We start from the raw sequence: 16,536 nt of genomic DNA, 5'->3' as shown, positions 1-16,536 counted from the left end.
GAGAGAGAGAGAAAGAGAAGAGAGAGAAAGAGAGAGAGAGAGAGAGGGGTAAGGAGGAGAGTGAGAGAGAGAGATGGGTAAGGAGGAGGAGAGAGAGAGAGGAGAGAGAGAGAGAGAGAGAGAGAGAGAGAGAGAGAGAGAGAGAGAGAGAGAGAGAGAGAGAGAGAGAGAGAGAGAGAGAGAGAGAGAGAGAGAGAGAGCGAGAGAGAGAGATGGGTAAGGAGGAGAGAGAGAGATGGGTAAGGATGAGAGAGAGAGAGATGAGTAAGGAGGAGGAGAGAGAGAGAGAGAGAGAGTTAAGGAGGAGAGAGAGAGAGAGAGAGGGTTAAGGAGGAGAGAGAGAGAGGGTTAAGGAGGAGAGAGAGGGTTAAGGAGGAGAGAGAGAGAGAGGGTTAAGGAGGAGAGAGAGAGAGATGGGTAAGGAGGAGAGAGAGAAAGATGGGTAAGGAGGATAGAGAGAGGGATATATGGGCAAGGAGGAGAGAGGGATATATGGGAAAGGAGGAGAGAGGGATATATGGGAAAGGAGGAGAGAGGGATATATGGGAAAGGAGGAGAGAGAGAGAGATGGGTAAGGAGGAGAGAGACAGGTGTCTTTTATTTTCTCTTCCCTTTTTCTCCCTCCTTATTCCCTCCCTTTTTGAGCGGTAAATGAATGGGATTTGAAGCCAGGCAGCCAGTGTGGCCGGCAGGCAGGCAGAGCGTGTGTTATCTGAGTGAGAGGAGGCTCAGCAGCTGGCCAGAGCAGCAGGAGGAGTACTGGGTTCTGCCAGGTGCATGGCAGGAGAGGAAGCCAAACACAGCCGTAAATTACACCTGCCCTCCCAACACAACCAACACCGCTCTATTGTAGTGTGATTGAGGCGATTGACCCACCCCACCCACCAGCTCCAAATGAATTCCATTTCCCACAAAGCCAGGTCCCCCTCCTTCCTCCTTATTTCTAATTTACATTGTGATCATATATGTCTGAAAAATGATATCGTAAAAAAGATGAATGTACTAATTACCACTTCCTCTTATCTCTGCCTCCCCCAGCGTCTCACTGCCTCTGGACTGCTGCCCCACATCATGTAAGTATGTCACTTATTTCATCATGACAGGCGTAATGTATTCACAAAAGTGCTGCCATAAATATAGGCGTTCAGGTTGGCCACCTCACACCCCAGACCGAGGGCCTCGCAGCACAGTGGTTCAGTTGCGTCCATGCCGGCTCAAATGAATGGAGAATTGACAAACATTTCCCGGGCCAAATTACCCCTGGTGTCACTGTGAAATTAGGTTCTTGACCCGGCCTCTGATGCATGCTTTTATTTCTACATATTTCCCCCATTGATTTTCATGCATGGCGACTCACCATCCCCGCGCGGCAGTGAGCTTATGGGCCTATGAGAGAGGGGGTTAGGAGTATTTTAATACACCTGTGAAATGAGTCTGTACTTGGCATGAATATGCTAAAGTAGAGCTGTCACAGCACTCAGAGTGATATCTCTACACCTTTCACCGACCACTGAGAGAGAGGCAGGAAGAGGGATAACTGACTTTCACCTATGAGGGATCGGGGACCATATGGGCTTACGCTCATTCCTGCCACTGGCAGTTAACAAATAGGCTTATTAACAGTTCAGAGGGGAAGGACATCAGCAAGGTTATGCACCTCTACTTTCCATCCCATTTAGAATAGAATAGAGGAGAGATATGGAATGAGATTCTGCTTGTATTGTGTTCCGCTTACAGCACTAGGACTATTCTGATTGGTCAAGCTTTCTCTCTAATGTCTAGTCATTCAGGGTGATGGCCCTACTGCAATGTTATGAGTCTCATCACCTTGGTTTGAACTTGTAGTATGACTGTGAATGTCAGTTTTTTCATGATTTAACCAACGTCATATCTGTGACTACTGAGGCCAGTATACAGTGGGGCAAAAAAGTATTTAGTCAGCCACCAATTGTGCAAGTTCCCCCACTTAAAAAGATGAGAGAGGCCTGTAATTTTCATCATAGGTACACTTCAACTATGACAGACAAAATGAGGAAAAAAAATCCAGAAAATCACATTGTAGGATTTTTAATGAATTTATTTCCAAATTATGGTGGAAAATAAGTATTTGGTCACCTACAAACAAGCAAGATTTCTGGCTCTCACAGACCTGCAACTTCTTCTTTAACCTGTCTAGGATCAGCGTGGCGCTAGCGGCACACCCCCCCCCCCCCCACTGAAAAACCAGTGCCGCGAAATTCAAAAAAAATATATTTTTAAAATATTTAACTTTCACACATTAAAGTCCAATACAGCTAATGAAAGACACAGATCTTGTGAATCCAGTCAACATTTCCGATTTTTAAAATGTTTTACAGGGAAGACACAATATGTAAAGATGTACATCTATTACCTAAAAACACATTAGCATAATCCACCATCTTTTATTTGTCCACCAACACCAGTAGCCATCACCAATTCGGCTAAACTAAGATATTTATAGCCCCTAACCAACAAAAATACTCATTAGATGACAGTCTGATAACATATTTATGGTATGGGATAGGTTTTGTTAGAAAAAAGTGCCTATTTCAGGTAGATGGCATAGTTTACAATTGCACCCACCGTCACAAATGGACTAGAATAATTACAATGAGCAACGTGTTTACCTAACTACTAATCATCAAACATTTCGTAAAAATACACAGCATACACGAATCGAAAGACACAGATCCTGTGAATACAGACAATATTTCAGATTTTCTAAGTGTCTTACAGCGAAAACACAATAAATCGTTATATTAGCTTAGCACATAGCAATTAGCAGCCCAGCATTGATTCTAGCCAAAGTGAGCGATAAAAGTCAACATCGCCAAAAGATATTAATTTTTTCACTAACCTTCTCAGAATTCTTCCGATGACACTCCTGTAACATCACATTACAACATGCATATACAGTTTGATCGAAAATGTTTATATTTAGCCACCAAAATCATGGTTAGACAATGTGAAATGTAGACAAGCTGGTAAAGAAAAAGTCCTTGCGCCACTTAGACAGTGATCTACTCTTATACATAAATACTCATAAACGTGACTAAAAAATATAGGGTGGACAGGGATTGATAGACAATTTAATTCTTAATACAATTGCGTTATTACATTTTTTAATTTATCCTTACTTTTCAATACAGTTTGCGCCAAGCGAAGCTACGTCAAAAAACATGGCGTCCTAAGCCACTAAAATGTTTCGACAGAAACACGATTTATCATAATAAAAATGTCCTACCTTGAGCTGTTCTTCCATCAGTATCTTGGGCAAAGGATCCTTTCTTGGGAGAAATCGTCTTTTGGTGGAAAGCTGTCCTCTTGCCATGTGGAAATGTCAACTGCGTTCGGGATGAACTGAAAAGCGTGCCCAACTTTTCACATCGTTGCAAAAATAAATGTCCCAAAATCGCACTAAACGGATATAAATTGCTATAAAACGCTTTAAATTAACTACCTTATGATGTTTTTAACTCCTATAACGAGTGAAAAGATGACCGGAGAAATATAACAGGCTAAACTAACGCTTGGAACAGGTGCGCGCCGGTGTCCTCTAGGCGCATGACGCAGCTCCAAAAGAATGACTAGCTTCAGGGTTTTTTCATTTGTGGGGCCTGTGAACGCGCAATCGACCCCATTGGAATCGTCATCACGTAAAGGCATCCAGGGGAAGACGTAAGAAGTGTCCATGTAGTCATAGCAATGACAGTGCCCTTTTAACTGACTTCAGAAGAGTGGCCAACATTTCTCAAATCTGACTCCATGTCAGGGAAATTGCTGTAGAATGGGCTCTGTTCCACTTAGAGACAAAATTTCAACTCCTATAGAAACTATAGACTGTTTTCTATCCAATAATAATAATAATATGCATATTGTACGATCAAGGATTTTGTGGGAAGCCGTTTAAAAAATTAGCCAAATTAGCATAAATAGTCTAAACAGCGCCCCCATCCCCAACAGGTTAAGAGGCTCCTCTGTCCTCTACTCGTTACCTGTATTAATGGCACCTGTTTGAACTTGTTATCAGAATAAAAGACACCTGTCCACAACTTCAAACAGTCACACTCCAAACTCTACTATGGCCAAGACCAAAGAGCTGTCAAAGGACACCAGAAACAAAATTGTAGACCTGCACCAGGTTGGGAAGACTGAATCTGCAATAGGTAAGCAGCTTGGTTTGAAGAAATCAACTGTGGGGGCAATTGTTAGGAAATGGAAGACATACAAGACCACTGATAATCTCCCTCGATCTGGGGCTCCACGCAAGATCTCACCCCGTGGGGTCAAAATGATCACAAGAACGGTGAGCAAAAATCCCAGAACCACACAGGGGGACCTAGTGAATGACCTGCAGAGAGCTGGGACCAAAGTAACAAAGCCTACCATCAGTAACACACTACGCCGCCAGGGACTCAAATCCTGCAGTGCCAGACGTGTCCCCCTGCTTAAGCCAGTACATGTCCAGGCCCGTCTGAAGTTTGCTAGAGAGCATTTGGATGATCCAGAAGAAGATTGGGAGAATGTCATATGGTCAGATGAAACCAAAATAGAACTTTTTGGTAAAAACTCAACTCGTCGTGTTTGGAGGACAAAGAATGCTGAGTTGCATCCAAAGAACACCATACCTACTGTGAAGCATGGGGGTGGAAACATCATGCTTTGGGGCTGTTTTTCTGAAAAGGGACCAGGATGACTGATCCGTGTAAAGGAAAGAATGAATGGGGCCATGTATCGTGAGATTTTGAGTGAAAACCTCCTTCCATCAGCAAGGGCATTGAAGATGAAACGTGGCTGGGTCTTTCACCATGACAATGATCCCAAACACACCGCCCGGGCAACGAAGGAGTGGCTTCGTAAGAAGCATTTCAAGGTTCTGGAGTGGCCTAGCCAGTCTCCAGATCTCAACCCCATAGAAAATCTTTGGAGGGAGTTGAAAGTCCGTGTTGCCCAGCAACAGCCCCAAAACATCACTGCTCTAGTGGAGATCTGCATGGAGGAATGGGCCAAAATACCAGCAACAGTGTGTGAAAACCTTGTGAAGACTTACAGAAAAAGTTTGACCTCTGTCATTGCCAACAAAGGGTATATAACAAAGTATTGAGAAACTTTTGTTATTGACCAAATACTTATTTTCCACCATAATTTGCAAATAAATTCATAAAAAATCCTACAATGTGATATTCTGGATTTTTTTTCTCATTTTGTCTGTCATAGTTGAAGTGTACCTATGATGAAAATTACAGGCCTCTCTCATCTTTTTAAGTGGGAGAACTTGCACAATTGGTGGCTGACTAAATACTTTTTTGCCCCACTGTACATGGCAGAAGGGGTTAGAAGATTACTTATGCTCCTCAATCATTTCAAAGGCCTCAGTATTTGAGCAAGTATATGTGACTGTCTTGCCCAATGCAATTGGGTTTGGAATGAGTTTTTGTGTTTATCTAGTGTTGTAATAGGATGTGCTTCTGTCATGTCTTGGTGGGTGTCTCTGGTGATCTATATGGCCCATTGACACTGGGTCAGCAGTAAAGTGTCTGTGGTGTGAGAACAAACTTGTGACTTCTACTCAGACCCCAATAACCTTCCCCTGTACCCAGCATGGTCAATGGTCAATCATATAATGCTAACGATGCTAAAACTAGCACTAGCCCTAACCCCAACCTTTTTGATTCCAACGGCTCCTACGCCCAGCTCATTGGCACTAACCCACATTATAACCCACATTATGTCTGTTGGGGACAAAAACATGGTGAAAACAAGATGGTAAGCAATATATATATATATATATATTTTACAGTAGCCTAAATGACGCTAAGTCATTTCCTCTTGACAGATTTTTTACATTTTATGGCCAGAACTATTGTACTGTATTTATAATTTCCTTCCAGTTCTTGACTATTGTGACACCATTTACCAGAATGCAGCAGTCACTACTCTTAAACCAACCTTTGGGTGCCTTCTACCATAGTGCCCTGTGCTTTATCACAGGTGACAGTTTTAATACTCATCACTGCATGCTGTATCAAAAGGTTGTCTGGTCCTCATTAAAGTCCTGTAGATCACTTCACTGTTCCCTTTTGGTTTAAAAAGCTCTACTACCCAAGCTTCTGACTTATCGAACTTTGTTGTTAAAGTATAAAAACATGAGATATCAAACCAGTTCACAGGGTTTGCTCTTGAGGTTCCTCAGGTCTCCACCAAATAAGGTAAATCCCCTTTTTGTTTTAGTGTGCCTCACTGCTGGAACAATTGACTAAACTCTTTACTACTAGATGTTCTGGTGCTGCGCAGGCCTTTTAAAGTATTGATTAAGGACCAAGTAGCTGAGGAATGTAGCTGTTTTTCTGACATGTTGTGCTGTATTTTTTATAATTTTTTAATACAATGGGTGGGTCTAATCCTGAATGATGATTGGTTAAAACCGCATTAAAGCCGGTGTATTGTATTTGATTGTTGTGTTACTGTGATCAGGGCACCCTTGTGAATGAAACAATTGTCTCAATGGGTTTTCCTTGAATAAATAATGAATAAATACAAAATAAAATAAAACCAATCATTTAAAAAAAGCTCTATTGACTATTTATTGCTGTTTCATGCCCTGAACTGAATTGACTTATTTCCTTATGACCTATCCTGAATAAAGTGCACATTTTTTCCACACTTTAAACTTTGATAGCGAGTGCGGTTTGGCATGATAAACAAGCCCTTTCCTTAGAAACGCTGCTCTTTGCATGTAGACCCATTACCCTTTTCTGTTACTTTTGGCATTTGTTTTAAGTTGAGAATTTTTGAGACACAAAGGTCCTAGCTATCTCTCTCTGGCTATTAAAGCTTATGTGAAACGTTTTGCTTAACCTGCTGACACAAAGGAAGCACTTAACCCTTTCCCCTTTCATCTTCAGTCTACTGAGGATCGGACTACCTTTCCATTTGAAATCCATAATGACGAATGTCAATGACCAAAGGTAACAGCAGGAGGGGAACGTACACAATATAAACACCAAGAGTTCACGGGTACATACAGTATACATACACGTGTTTGGGTACGTCTATGTGCATGGGTGTGTCTTAGCATATGTGTGTGTGAGTGTGCATTCCTGTGTATATGTGGCTTTGACAGTGAGGCATCTCTCCATTTAACCTCCCAAATTCCAGGAACCCCAGTTCCAGACCTGTTGAAAGAGCACCAGTGGCCTTTGGTAGGGGTGGTGGTAGAAGGGGTCCACACTGACGCAGAGCGGGGCTGCCCTGGGGGCTTGGTTCTGGGAGACTAAGCCACTGAGCCTTCCCTCCCTTGGTAAATGAAGGCCTGGAGGGCAATGCGGCCAGCGGGTCACCTGGCCAGGGAAGGAGCGGGACAGGGGAGCAGTGGTGATTAATGCCCTGTGTTTAGGGTGCCGTCATCGGGAGGGAGACGGACGAGGGCTCAGCATGATGGATGAGGGCTGGACCAGGGGCTGATAAGACATGGCCCATGAATCTGTTCTACATCATCGGCTCCTTTGATCACTGACAGAAGTTCAGAGATGGGCCTGTGCATCTGTCCAAACAAACAAAAACCCTTCCCCTCCTATCCCTTCCCAGACCCCCCCCCCCCCCCCCCCCCCCACACACACACACACACACTGGCAGGTTAACACTCAGTCACCTACTGTGGAAGGAGGTATGGAGGGAGAGAGAGAGAGAGAGAGAGAGAGAGAGAGAGAGAGAGAGAGAGAGAGAGAGAGAGAGAGAGAGAGAGAGAGAGAGAGAGAGAGAGAGAGAGAGAGAGAGAGAGAGAGAGAGAGAGAGAGAGAGAGAGACATACCCATACACCCACAAGGTCTGCTTTGGAGCATGTGAACCGTGGCGTTGTGGTATAAAGCCCCCCAAAAGGATCCCTCTCCTCTGTAATGACAGATTCAGCAGATAAGAGATGATCCATGAAAGCCGATCGGTGTGCTGACAGCGGGAGAGGGGCCCCGGCCGATGGACCGGGTGTATTACTGGGGGCAGACGCAGCTGTCAGGGCCAAACGGCCAGGACCTCTATCCACTCTGAGCCATACCACCACACTGACGTCACACTGAGGCCTCTCTGAGTCACTGTACCCTGCTCTGCTCCTGTTCCTGCACTGCTTCCTCAAGTCACTGGACACAACACTGTTTGCATGCCAGCAACTTAGCCATTCCCTCTCAAAGCCACGCACTTCCTCCATTTTGATCTGGTGACATTGTCTGACAGGTGTTGAAGTGGACTGATCTCAGCAATTCTGTAACTTATTGATGGGAGCCAGGGAATGTTGGGGTTTGAAGTGAAGGAATGTGATTTGATTTATGGCACTAGGAACATATGAATTGGATTCATCAAATGCAATGAGTAAGCAATGAGTAAAACCCACATCATGGAAAGCCTTTGTGTTGGTCCCTAGACAGACAGACGGACAGACGGACGGACATACAGACAGTACGAACAGTATGTGGAACAAGATCCAGTGAGTAGAACAGCAGACTTTTATGTAGTGCCCCCACTGAACACACGTCCACACAGAAGTAATTCCATATCCTCATATCTTCCAAAGAAATTACCCCACATACCAAGAAGGGAAAGAAAAATGAGTGTGGAAAATCCCCTTAAGGAAATGAAAGGCAATAATAAGCTATTTAATTTATACTTGAAATTATTTTATGCCCAACAGATACAGTCTGTGTCCTTATTGCTATTTAAATGATTTCTCTAACCAAATTATATTAATCAATTTTCAGAGAAAAATGTCCACATCCTCATATTAAACTAAGTGGGGACCATCTTTTAACTTCATACAGTCGACACGCTAAATTAGAGAACTAAAGGGTTCCTCCTTTTATTTCAGATTGTATTTCACACCATGATCTCCTTAATGGCTATCCTCTATATTTAAATATGGAATTATTTTACATATATGTGCTTTTAAGTGTGTCATCCACACTACATAAGCCTGTGATTAAAATAGTTTGTGTTTTTAAATTCGAACAAAGATATAACGGCTACTTTATAAGAATCATTAAAACTACATTAAATTAATTTGGATCCGTCCAATGAAGTCTGTCCTTGTCTCATTTGGTCTTGAAGATGGTGTTTGTCTGCTCTGGTGCTGTCTTAGATCTCACTTGGCTCATATCTCTGCTTTCCACTTTCTCTCTCTCTCTCTCCCAGCCCTACATTAAAGCCAGGGTGAAGACATTAAAAGATGGGTGACCTTTTAATGAAAATGTCAGTGTTACTGTAGTGGGGAGAGGCTAAGCAGTGTGTTTCAGACACTAACCACGGTCTCCATGACACCTGAGCCTTCTGCAGACTTTGTTACATAATCCATGATAGCTCATGAAGTCTCTGTTTCCATCTGCCTCCATCTCTCTCTCTCTCTCTCTCTCTCTTGCTCTCTCTCTCTCTCTCTAGCTCTCTGACCTTGCGGCAACAGTATTTGAGACCTTGTCAGACCTCCTAAGTCCACTTTCATGGCATGTTTTTTGTCGATGACTACTAGCCCTGTGACTCTGAAGCAGGGGCCACACTGCCAGAATCTCTACCTACCTCTCCATTTTGTCATCTTGTGTCTCCTGGCTGGTGTATTTTTAGCAGTGTGTGGCAGTGAAAAGGCATCAAGGCGAAGGTGTACTTTAAGAAACCTGACAACCTGACGTCTGGCTCTATTTGATGCGTTGCAGATCAAAGCCTACTGTGGGTGCTGCTAATTTGAAGTCCACTGTGGTGATTATGGCTCTGCATGATTACCCCACTGCTATTAATCACATCACTCCGTTTCTTCTAATTTGATTTGACTAAATGATGTCCCCCTTTTCATACCTCTCTCTCTCATCATCTGTAAGCATTAACTCTCTCTCTCTCATCATCTGTAAGCATTAACTCTCTCTCTCTCTTTCTGCCGTCAGCACGTCCCCAATAAAACTGTCAAGTGTGCGACTGCTCCGTAGTCGGAGGATGCCATTTAAAAGGCTACAACATGAGTGACAGTGCACTCACAGAGGGAGGGAACGAGGGAGAAAGGGAGGAAGGGAAGGATGGAGGGAGGGAAGAGTGAGGGAGATGCCCGTGTTAATGCTTACAAATGACTAACGTGTCCCCCAGCAGGTGCCTCGGTCAGACAAACTGGATAAATATTGAGATTCCTCAGTGTACATGTGAAATGAATCCCAACTGTTTCTAATGCGTTGTGGCTCTCTATGACAGGAACCATTGGCCCGTCTCTCCCATCACACACATGCTTAGACACACACACGCATGCACACACAGACACACATGCACTGTTTCTAATGTGTTGTGGCTCTCTATGACAGGAACCATTGGCCCGTCTCTCCCATCACACACATGCTTAGACACACACACGCATGCACACACAGACACACATGCACTGTTTCTAATGTGTTGTGGCTCTGACACTATAATAGTCCCCACCCCCCCGTTGAGTAGGTGGCACAGGGCCGTGCTATGATAATTGTTCAGTGTGTTATGGTAAAGAGGAAGACACTTCCGGTCCATCCTAATTCACACAGGGCCGTCTCTCCCATCACTCCACTATGCTAATTGTTCAGTGTGTTTCGGTAAAGAGGTTAACACTTCCGGTCCATCCTAATTCACACAGGGCCATCTCTCCCATCACTCCACTATGCTAATTGTTCAGTGTGTTTCGGTAAAGAGGTTGACACTTCCGGTCCATCCTAATTCACACAGGCCCCAAGATATACGGTTTGAACACTGGATGGCCTGCCAGGCTGCAAACAGACACATGCTCATGTATCCTATGTGAAATTACTGCTATGGAAAAGGCCTACTGTATGCAATACAAAATGTATAGATTAAGGTTGAAAAACTACCGGTAGTTGACCAAAGTTACCGAAATCTTAAATCATTTTGTTAATTAACAGAACATCTATGGCAATCTATCTTAACTTTGGTAATTTATTCTTCAATAACTTAAACTAAAAACATATTAATATTTAGCATAAATGTTATATATCTGTGTCCATATTGTCCAAGAGTTTCTAGCAGCTAGACCATGTGGTTACAGAGAGAATAGCATTATTAATTAAAAAAGCATCTAATCAACAATGGCGTTATTTTCAGTGAACTCTGAAACTCCTCCAACTATAATTTAAAAATCAGTGTGTAAAAATATATAAAGGATATTTCATGCTGAATCACTCATATTAAACACTAATGGTATTCATTAAGTTGATGGTTTATATTTAGCATAATGTTTTACAGCTTTGTCATTCTTCTTTTGTTTTATCATCTTATTTACTCATTTCAAGTTTTAATATCACAAGTCTTTCTTCCAAGCTCTAACCCCAATAATGCAGTAATCAATAACAATGTAATACTAAAAATAACAAGGTAGAACAAAGACGCACAAGATATAAAATAAGAAATAAGAAGAACACGATAAAGTAAGTAAGCATACTATATATAGGGTCAGTTCCAGTAGCATATTTACAAAGTGAAGGGATACTGGAGAGATAGAGGTAGATACTGTATGTATAGGGGTAAGGTGACTAGGCATCAGGATATATGATAAACAGAGTAGAAGCAGCATATATGATTGTATGTGAGTGGGTGTGTGTAGAGTCAGAATAAAAGTATTTGCATATTATGTGTGTGTGTGAGCAAATGATGGGAGTGAGTGTTTGTATGTGTGTTGGAGTATCAGTGTGTGTAGGGCCCTGTGAGTGTGTGTATGTGTGTTGGAGTATCAGTGTGTGTTTGTATGTGTGTTGGAGTGTCAGTGTGTGTAGGGCCCTGTGTGTGTTTGTATGTGTGTTGGAGTATCAGGGTGTGTTTGTATGTGTGTTGGAGTATCAGTGTGTGTAGGGCCCTGTGACTGTTTGTATGTGTGTTGGAGTATCAGGGTGTGTTTGTATGTGTGTTGGAGTATCAGTGTGTGTAGGGCCCTGTGACTGTTTGTATGTGTGTTGGAGTATCCGTGTGTGTAGGGCCCTGTGAGTGCATAGAGACAGCACACAAATAAGAATAAAATACATAGGGCAACTCAGATAGTCCATGTAGCCATTTTGTTAGCTATTTAGTTATATATTTCATATATTTTACATGTGATACGGCCACACAGAGGGCCAGAGATAAATACAGACATCTAAGTACCCCAAAGGGCCACTAGATGTCTTGTGATAGATGACATAAAAGCCTTGAACAATTCTGGTAATTTACTGGTAGTTTGAAAGTTTCCAGTAATAGACCTCCCTTTGTAACCCTAGTACAGATAAGGTATGATATGTGATGGTACTGCACAGTAACTTTCTGAATAAAGAAAATCATGCCATATTCAATGCATATTCTACCTCTCCACAAACACAGCCAGAGACACACAGGCCCTGACAAAACAAGCCCCTCTGAGCCCCAGCACCAGCAAGCCCCCAGTCAGACCCAATCAAAAGGACTCTGGGCCCAAGGTCAAGGGTCGTGTCACAACCCTCACATATGGCGGCATCAAAAGTGAGACTGGACAGCCATAAAAACACAGTTCCAGTCCCACAAAACAATGCAAAACTAATGAAGGCCCATGTCAGGGTTCAGTCAGAGTCCTCCTAAAGGAGTTAGGTCTCGGACCAACAGTGAGGACTGTCACGCTTTGTGTCAGCTATTTTGGAATAGAATAGCAAGATGTTGTTTTTTGGTAAATATGAACGGATCAGCTCCTGCTACTTTCACATAGTTATTTGGGAAGCTGTCATCCAAAAAGCTTTTGTTACTTCTTAGTCAAACTTTTTGTTTCATTTTATGTCACATACTGTATGGCCCATTTTCTGTGTGCAGGAAATCAGAAACTTAGATTAGAAACAACTATCAGAGATATTTCATGGCCAGAGCCTACGTAATACAGTCACATACGACATACCTAAAAATGCCTAAATCAAACAGGGAGGTAAAAATACCAACTCGGAAAATACTTCCAAGTTTCCAGTAAAGCATTATATTTTGGGGGATGGAGGAATGCCACGAGAGAGAAGTGACAGGTCTCTCCCCCACCTCTTTTTTTATCTGTCTGTGAGGGCCGTCCCAACCCTTGGGGAGGAGAGAGGACAGCCCCACCCTGGTTCTGAGTCCAGGGAAGGCTGTCTGCGTGCGTCATGCACAGCGTGTCCAGTGGCTGAGCCCAGGGAACACATCCTATTACCAGACAATGGACCTGGATGGGCCTGGCAACCCATGGAAGGCCTTCACAGCAGGACTCCCCCTACACACACACACATACACGCGCGTGCGCTCACGCCCACAGACAGCATGATTCCCCCTCCACAGTGGACAGGAAACTCCGCCAGCTGACCCAGTGCCCCCCACGTACCACCTACACCCCACAGGAAGTCCACAGAGCCAGCCTGCGCCACTGTCCGTTTACTGTAGGAATAGAACAAGCTTCCTACTGCTACTGGCACTGGTAGAGTAGCTACACAATCAGCCTGTATCACTGTCTGTATACAGTAGGAATAAAGTGTCTCCTGCTTTTCACAGAGCCAGTCTGCACCACTATGTACTGTAGGAAAAGAACAAGCTTCTTACTGATTCAAGTAGTGGTACACATTTAGCCCACAACGTACACTTCTATATTCTAATCTTAAGCACGCTAATCAGGGGTTGGAACTGGTCCAGGGAACAGAACAGAAAACCGCAAAAGAACAGAAAACCGCAAAAGAACTACATTTTACGATGAACAGAATCACAGCCAGGTGATCTATACAGTTCTGGAACAAAACTGTTATTTTCAAACCCTGTGAACTGTTTAATAACGTTATTTTTTGTTCCGGGCATTTTTTCCAGTCCCACAAACATGCAAAAAAGCTCCTATGCAAGGCCTTGTGTCACTCAAAAACATATTCCAGTGTCTGCCAGCCAGTAGGTCTCTGAGACATCTACACCGGGCCATGATAAGAGACTGGTACAGTGCTAGGGTATTGACAGTAGGTCTCTGAGACATCTACACCGGGCCATGATAAGAGACTGGTACAGTGCTAGGGTATTGACAGTAGGTCTCTGAGACATCTACACCGGGCCATGATAAGAGACTGGTACAGTGCTAGGGTATTGACAGTAGGTCTTTGAGACATCTACACAGGGCCATGATAAGAGACTGGTACATTCCTACAGTATTGACAGTAGGTCTCTGAGACATCTACACAGGGCCATGATAAGAGACTGGTACATTCCTACAGTATTGACAGTAGGTCTCTGAGACATCTACACAGGGCCATGATAAAAGACTGGTACATTCCTACAGTATTGACAGTAGGTCTCTGAGACATCTACACAGGGCCATGATAAGAGACTGGTACATTCCTACAGTATTGACAGTAGGTCTCTGAGACATCTACACAGGGCCATGATAAAAGACTGGTACAGTCCTACGGTATTGACAGTCCTTTAAATTACCCATGTCTCCAGGCATCACTGGGAGTTCAAAAAGATTAGATATGGGACAGTTTCCTTTCAGCTTTTATTCAACCTTTGTTTGCTCGAGATGGATGTGACCCCTCTTCTCCGCTATGCAATCTGGTTTCAGAGCTGGTCATGGGTGCACCTCAGCCACGCTCAAGTTCATAAACGATATCTTAACCGCCATCGATAGGAAACAATACTGTGCAGCCGTATTCTTTGACCTGGCCAAGGCTTTTGACTCTGTCAATCACCACATCCTCATCGGCAGACTTGACAGCCTTGGTTTCTCTAATGATTGCCTCGCCTGGTTCACCAACTACTTCTCTGATCGAGTTCAGTGTGTCAAATCGGAGGGTCTGTTGTCCGGGCCTCTGGCAGTCTCTATGGGGGTGCCACAGGGTTCAATTCTTGGACCGACTCTCTTCTCTGTATACATCAATGATGTCGCTCTTGCTGCTGGTGAGTCTCTGATCCACCTCTACGCAGACGACACTATTCTGTATACTTCTGGCCCTTCTTTTGACACTGTGTTAACAACCCTCCAGGCGAGCTTCAATGCCATACAACTCTCGTTCCGTGGCCTCCAATTGCTCTTAAATACAAGTAAAACTAAATGCATGCTCTTCAACAGATCGCTGCCTGCACCTGCCCGCCTGTCCAACATCACTACTTTAGACGGCTTTGACTTAGAATATGTGGACAACTACAAATACCTAGGTGTCTGGTTAGACTGTAAACTCTCCTTCCAGACTCACATCAAACATCTCCAATCCAAAGTTAAATCTAGAATTGTCTTCCTATTCCGCAACAAAGCATCCTTCACTCATGCTGCCAAACATACCCTTGTAAAACTGACCATCCTGACCACTTCGGTGATGTCATTTACAAAATAGCCTCCAAAACCCTACTCAATAAATTGGATGCAGTCTATCACAGTGCCATCCATTTTGTCACCAAAGCCCCATATACTACCCACCACTGCGACCTGTATGCTCTCGTTGGCTGGCCCTCGCTTCATACTCGTCGCCAAACCCACTGGCTCCAGGTCATCTACAAGACCCTGCTAGGTAAAGTCCGCCCTTATCTCAGCTCGCTGGTCACCATAGCAGCACCTATCTGTAGCACGCGCTCCAGCAGGTATATCTCTCTGGTCACCCCCAAAACCAATTCTTCCTTTGGCTGCCTCTCCTTCCAGTTCTCTGCTGCCAATGACTGGAACGAACTACAAAAATCTCTGAAACTGGAAACACTTATCTCCCTCACTAGCTTTAAGCACCAACTGTCAGAGCAGCTCATAGATTACTGCACATGTACATAGCCCATCTATAATTTAGCCCAAACAACTACCTCTTTACCTACTGTATTCATTTATTTATTTTTGCTCCTTTGCACCCCATTATTTCTATCTCTACTTTGCACTTTCTTCCACTGCAAACCAACCATTCCAGTGTTTTTTTTACTTGCTATATTGTATTTACTTCGCCACCATGGCCTTTTTATATTTTTATTTATTTTTATATATATTTTGTTTGCCTTCACCTCCCTTATCTCACCTCACTTGCTCACATTGTATATAGACTTATTTTTCACTGTATTATTGACTGTATGTTTGTTCTACTCCATGTGTAACCATGTGTTGTTGTATGTGTCGAACTGCTTTGCTTTATCTTGGCCAGGTCGCAATTGTAAATGAGAACGTGTTCTCAATTTGCCTACCTGGTTAAATAAAGGTGAAATAAAAATAAATAATAAATAAATGGACAGAGTGTAAAAGTGGTATTTCATGTTTTGCACGGTGTTTGTGCTTGTATGCTCACACACGCACATGTGCACACACACACGCACACACACACCACACACCACACACACAGCCCCTGTGTCTAATACACCCCAGCCTGTAGGATTCACACCTATTGGAACAGAATGCCCAGACAGACAGAATGGCAGAATGGTCCATTTGGCTTGCAGATGGCCCTCCTGGTAGAGGATGGTGTAATTGGTGCAGCACCATGGCACTGTGTGGCCTTCGAGCCAGGGGAAACAATGTTTTTGGACAGGGTGAATGAGAAAAGGAGAAGGCTCTTGGCT

At 43.5% G+C, this 16,536-nt stretch overlaps 1 long non-coding RNA gene across 1 annotated transcript; it reads left to right on the top strand.

Annotated features, from left to right (window-relative positions):
• Nucleotides 1-1,036: 1,036 nt before the first annotated feature.
• LOC129834988 (uncharacterized) lies at nt 1,037-7,564 on the top strand. Its single transcript, XR_008756344.1, has 3 exons — nt 1,037-1,073; nt 6,927-6,989; nt 7,180-7,564. It is a non-coding gene; the product is annotated as an uncharacterized LOC129834988 (long non-coding RNA).
• Nucleotides 7,565-16,536: the final 8,972 nt, after the last annotated feature.

The sequence above is a fragment of the Salvelinus fontinalis genome, chromosome 35, assembly GCF_029448725.1.
Source record: "Salvelinus fontinalis isolate EN_2023a chromosome 35, ASM2944872v1, whole genome shotgun sequence".
NCBI classification, from domain to species: Eukaryota; Metazoa; Chordata; class Actinopteri; order Salmoniformes; family Salmonidae; genus Salvelinus; species Salvelinus fontinalis.
Note: the sequence above shows the minus strand (reverse complement) of the source record. Positions and strands in the feature narration are given on the sequence as shown.